The sequence below is a fragment of the Azolla caroliniana genome, unplaced genomic scaffold (assembly GCF_043228905.1).
Source record: "Azolla caroliniana isolate FFs.n. ecotype wild unplaced genomic scaffold, voAzoCaro1.0.p SCAF_13, whole genome shotgun sequence".
NCBI classification, from domain to species: domain Eukaryota; kingdom Viridiplantae; phylum Streptophyta; class Polypodiopsida; order Salviniales; family Salviniaceae; genus Azolla; species Azolla caroliniana.
In genome coordinates, this window is record NW_028230448.1 from 9,273,749 (window position 1) to 9,279,748 (window position 6,000).

Here is a 6,000-nt window from a genome sequence, read left to right on the forward strand (position 1 = left end):
CTCCAAGATATTGCTCCGCTACTGAGCGAGAAGACAAATCCGGAGGTCAATCGTCAATCAACTTTGTAGCCTGCCCAGTCCGCGTCTGGGTACCCTTTGAGTCGTATTGGTGTGGCTGATGCGTAGACAACACCATAATCCATTGTGCCGCTCACGTATCATAATACTTGCTTAGCACAATCGAAATGGATATCTCGCGGAGTTTGCATGAATTGGCTAAGGAGTCCGACTGGATAGCTAAGGTCGGGTCGAGTGATCATGAGATAGATGAGGCTCCCGATCAGTTGACGATATTGGGTCGGCTCGCACTCGTCTAGGCCGGAGTCAACATCTAGTTTGAGGTTTCGATCAAGAGGCATAACGACCGATTTGCACTCAGTCATCCCAAACTTGTATAACAAGTTGAGGATGTAGTGCCGTTGAGAGATCATAATGCCGGTCGGAATCCGAATTACTTCGATTCCAAGGAAGTAATGGAGCTCCTTCATGTCCGTCATCTCAAATTTTCCGGAGAGGAGGGACATGACCTTGTTGATGTCTACTAGACTTTCACCTCCAATGACAAGATCATCCACGTATAGGATGATGACAATTAGGCTTCTAGAGTCATGTCGTGCGTAGAGGGAGTTGTAGGATTTCGACATTCGAATGCCGATTTGATGAAGGTATTGCGTAATCTTCGAATGCCAAGCACGCGGTGCTTTCTTGAGGCCGTAGAGTGGCTTCTTGAGTCGGCACACGGCTTTCGGATGAGTACGCAATTCGAAGCCGGGTGGTTGTACCATGTACACCTCCTCTTCTAATTCGCCTTGAAGAAAGGCGTTCTTGACGTCCATTTGGTGGAGGTGCCACCCTTTTGCCACTACAAGTGCGATCACGGTCCGCACCGTCGTCATCTTTGCCACCGGGGCAAAGGTCTCTTCATAGTCGACTCCATGTGTTTGTGCGTATCCTTTCGCTACGAGTCGAACTTTGTAGCGGTTGACGGAGCCGTCCGTATTATACTTCACCTTGTAGATCCATCTGCAGCCAATTGCCTTCTTGTGCGATGAGTGGGGAACGAGATCCCATGCCTCATTTGTGCGTAGTGCATGCATCTCTTCGTTCATTGCTTCGATCCATCATGGGTCCTTCGCAGCTTCGGAAAAGGTTTCCGGCTCCCGCACTGTTGCCACCTTCATTGTAAAAGAATATGTGTGCGGAAGCATATGCGAAACACAGAGTACACAGTTCGGAGAACGACATTTTGGTAAAACATAGAAAACGCAGCGATGGAGATGGAGAGGAGAGACAATGAGAGGGAGAGAACACAACTCGGTTCTATTTCAAAATAATGACACTCTGTACATACTTCGTGCTCAGTGAGCACCTTTTATAGAAGCCCTGACTTTCGGGCTGACACAAGTACTGACAGTACTTGACTGCTCATTAATGAGCCTACTACACTAACTCCCAAAATTATTCCTTACAAGCAATACCATACTAACGGCCTTTCGGTTTACGCACCGATACGGCCACGTTATGCATACTGTTTTACGCACCCAGTCTACGCACTAGGTTACACACCATGTTACGCACCCAATGTTAAGCTTGTCACTCAACACTCTCCCTGAAGTTCAACTTGAAGTTCCACATGCTCCTCCGGATCTTCACTCCGGCTTTTCTTGGCTTCACGCCTTGCTCGCGTTCCACGACCCTTCTAGTCGGCTAGTCTGCTCATTTGGCCTTTCTTAGCTCCCTTGCAGTTGCGGTGTTGGCGCCTCTTCCGCTGCCCTTTCCTCTGTTTGGCCCTTAGTCGATTCGTAATATCCGAATTGAACATTTCGATTGAATCGGTCTCTTCCGATTCAATTCCACTTACATCCAAATTGGCTGTCTCCAATTCGTCTTTAGTCTTTAGGCCTTTGACAATGTCAGACCACGTCTTGGTCTTGGCCTTACCTCCCCCTGATTCAGTTGTCCTCTGATCCTCCCTACGATTACGTCCCTTGCTCTCTTCATCGACTTCTTCAGTTGGCCCGAAATCGAATTCTTCATCTGACTCCGCATCACAGTCACTTCCGCCGCGATGATCACCTTCGCTCCTTTCACTCTCTTGTTCCTGTCTCCCCCTCAAGTTCGGCGTGTCAAGGTGACGCAACCCAAGCTCACTTGAGAAATGCTGCAACTTGTCGAGACCAAGAGGCTTAGTGAAAATGTCGGCAACTTGTTGATCCGTCGGAACATACGCTAGTTCGACGTCATCTGAAAGGACCCGCTCGCGAACAAAATGGTAATTCACCTCAATGTGCTTGGTTCGGGCGTGGAATACAAGGTTTTTCGCAAGGTGGATACTGCTAAGGTTGTCGCAATAGATCATCGTCGGATCGGACACCTCCACATGCAGATCCCGTAATAGTTGTTTCAACCAAATGACTTCGCACATAGCGATAGTCGCCCCTCGATATTTGGCCTCCGTGCTCGACAGTGCTATTATCGGCTGCTTCTTATTGCTCCACATGATCGCCATACTTCCTAATGAGAAGATGTATCCGAATGTGGATCTATGATCACTGGCGTTTCCGGCCCAATCGGCATCCGTGTAGCCAACCATCTGTTCAGCTACGCCTGCCCGATACAGCAACGCCATGTCTTTCGTGCCGCTGACATATCGCAATATCCTTTGCGCGCACTAAAAGTGTTGGGCCGTAGGTTGCGACATAAACTGACTGATCAGTTCGATCGGGTAGCTGAGGTCCGACCTGGTGATCGTCAAATATATCAAGCTTCTGACAATCTGTCGAAACCGTGTCGGGTCGCATGCCTCTCCCGAATCTTGGCAAAGCTTTGTGTTTCTATCTAGAGGGGTCGAGATGGACTTACAGTTGGCCATCCCGAACTTGAAGAGCATATTCAGCGCGTAATGACGTTGGCTGATCAATATGGCTTCGGGGGCGCGAATCACTTTACACGGCGGATTTCGTCCAGGTTGGCACCGGGGATGACTAAATCATCAACATACAGTAGAAGGCTAACCGGTCCATATTGACCTTGCCGAACAAATAGTGAAGAGTTTGATTTCGATGATTCAAGGACCTATCTGATCCTATACATTGACGACATGTTGATTGCAGGAAGCAATCAAGCAGAGATCAGTAAGCTGAAATGGAGCCTTCACGCAAAGTTTGTGATGAAGGAACTCGGATAGGCCCGGCACATATTGGGCATGAGGATAGAGCGAAATCGGACGACCAAAACTCTCCGACTCTCCCAGTCTGAATACATCTGCAAGGTGCTCAAGCGCTTCAACATGGAGAATGTGAAGCCGACACCGACACCGCTTCCGACGTTGATTGGACTATCAGACAGAGACTCTCCTTTGACGGACAAGGAAAGAGAGCTTAATGGAAAAATACCCTACACATCGACGGTAGGAAGTATCATGTACGCAATGGTGGCGACCCGGTCCGACCTAGCCTATGTCGTAGGGGTGGTCAGCCGGTACATGTCAAACCAAGGAAAGAAGCATTGGGATGCCGTCAAGCACATCCTTAGGTATCTAAAAGGAACCCTGGACGCACAGCTAACTTTCAGACTGACAACCTCAGCCGACTATGTCAAAAATGCAGGTAATCGGAAATCAACATCAGGCTACATCTTCACCTATGGTGGCGGGGCAATATCATGGAGGTTGAAACTTCAAGAGTGCACGGCTCTGTCTACCACAGAAGCCAAGTACATAGCAACATCGAAAGCAGTGAAGGAAGCGATCTAACTGCACCGACTAACTGCCGACTTCGGAACTGCAAACCGAAACGACCGACCAACGCCGACCATCTATTGCGACTTACAGAGTGCAATACACCTCATCAACAATCACATCTATCATGCGAAGAAGAAGCACATTGAGGTGCGGTATCATCATATCCGGGAGCTCATAAACGAAAAGAAACTCGAAGTCTAGAAGATCGACACCGAGGTGAACATCGCCAATTGCCTGACGAAGCCACTCCCAGATCTACGCTTCGGAGCACTAAGGAAGAAAATGGGGCTACGAAAAGCGACCGATCAGAAGAAAGCCAAACGAGGAGCAGAAGGTAAGATTTGATCGGAACAATAACAACACATCCTATACATCTGCCAACTCGGTTGCATGTCAACTGACTTGTAACATATAAACTTAGATCAACTTTGTAATCTAGGCTTACGGGGAGATAACCCCAAATACTTATACATGCAAGAAAGAGTAGTCCTTTTATGGGGGAGTTTGTTGGCATAAAAGGCTGACTCCTTCCAAGTTGTATCCGTCTGAGTGTGAACTCGTCAATAAGTTAGGGCTTAGTATATAAGTGAATACCTAATATTGTATAGAACAAGACGAGTAACAAAGAGACAAAGCGTATGTGTATCGTATCTCAGAGAGAGAGTGAGAACGAAGCAATAAAGCTTTCCATTAGAGCTTGCACTGTGGAAGTCCACGCGTATTCTACTTTCTGTCTGCGTTGTTTGATGTTCAGAACTGATAACAGATCTATACACGTTTCCACAAATCGCACTTGTTACCCCCACACCACTTTCCCACCGCCACCTTTCGTCTCTCCGGTCTCACGTTGGCTCTCGGGCACAACCGCAGAAGTCTCTAGAATTAATGGGCAGGAATCCTCGGTATTATCGTCCTCCGTCGTTTCGTCAATAGCCACCTTCTTGGCTATCACTCCGTCGAATGCAACGGCTTCAATCGTTGTTTCCTCGGCGCCACCTTCCCTCTCTTTGGTGTCATGTTTTCTCTCAGACACAACCGCCGAAGTCTCTAGAATTAGTTGGAAGGAATCCTTGGTATTACCGTCCTCCATTGAATCGTCCTTAGCCAGCTTTGCCTCAATGTCGTTATCTGTGGCTATCTCTTCAACTCCATAGGCCTCACACTCTTTGCCCTCCTCGATCATGCAAGCTTCGATTATGTTTACCCCTTCGTCACCTGATGTTTTGATCAATCGTGTCCCGAAACCTTCTTCCACCTTTGAAGTGGTGTTCGCCACTCTCTAGTCATCGGTCTTATCTGTTAGGATCTCAGTCCCTCCGGATGGGATACGAGTACCCGGCAAGGAAGACCCGGTGAGAACCGGATGATGCAGACCCGGTGAGAACCGGATGACGAGTACCCGGCAAGGAAGACCCGGTGAGAACCGGATGTTGTAGGCCGGTGAGAACCTCTCACCGGATGAAGGGACATATATGTAGATATGTTTCTGAGAGCCCATTGGGGCTATATCTGTAAATAGTTCTAATGTCATATTAGTATAAATATGACCTAGGGCAAACAATGTGTATGAGGATCATAATTGCTGTTATTATCTTCGTATAGTGTGGTTCGTGTAACGACTATAGAGAGAGAGAGAGAGAGAGAGAGCGATACAGAGCATGTCTCTGTTGTAACCGACGCCAGGCGAAGATTGTGAGCAAGAGGTCGTTGCCTCTATGCTCCCGGTTGTACTCCTTGACATAGTGATAGTTAGGAGTCTGTGAACTCCCGTGGTTTTTCCCTCTCAGGGTTTTCCACGTTAACATCCTGTGTATTCTCTTTCTGTTTGTGTACTTACCTCCACTCCCATTTCTTCTGTGTTTGATTGTCATCAAGTGATCTACACTTCGGTTGTGGCCGGAGATTATTCCACACATTTCTTGTCAAAGTGGTATCAGAGCAAAACGACACAGAAAGATGGACGATTCGTTGGGAGGCATGTTCAAGCTCACCGGCTCCAATTACTCAGTGTGGAAGTCGAAGATGAGGGACATGCTCGTGGTTAAAGATCTTTGGTTGCCGGTTCAGTTCGGGGACAAGAGACCGGAAAAGATCGATGCCACGATATGGGAGGTGATGCACTTGAAGTCAATGGCATACACACGGTGCTTCATCGACATGAGTCTATACAACAACTTCAATGAAGAGAGCAAGGTTCATGAGCTCTGGGAGAAGATCGGCATTATGTTTCAGAACAAAAATGTTGTTAATCAGGTTTC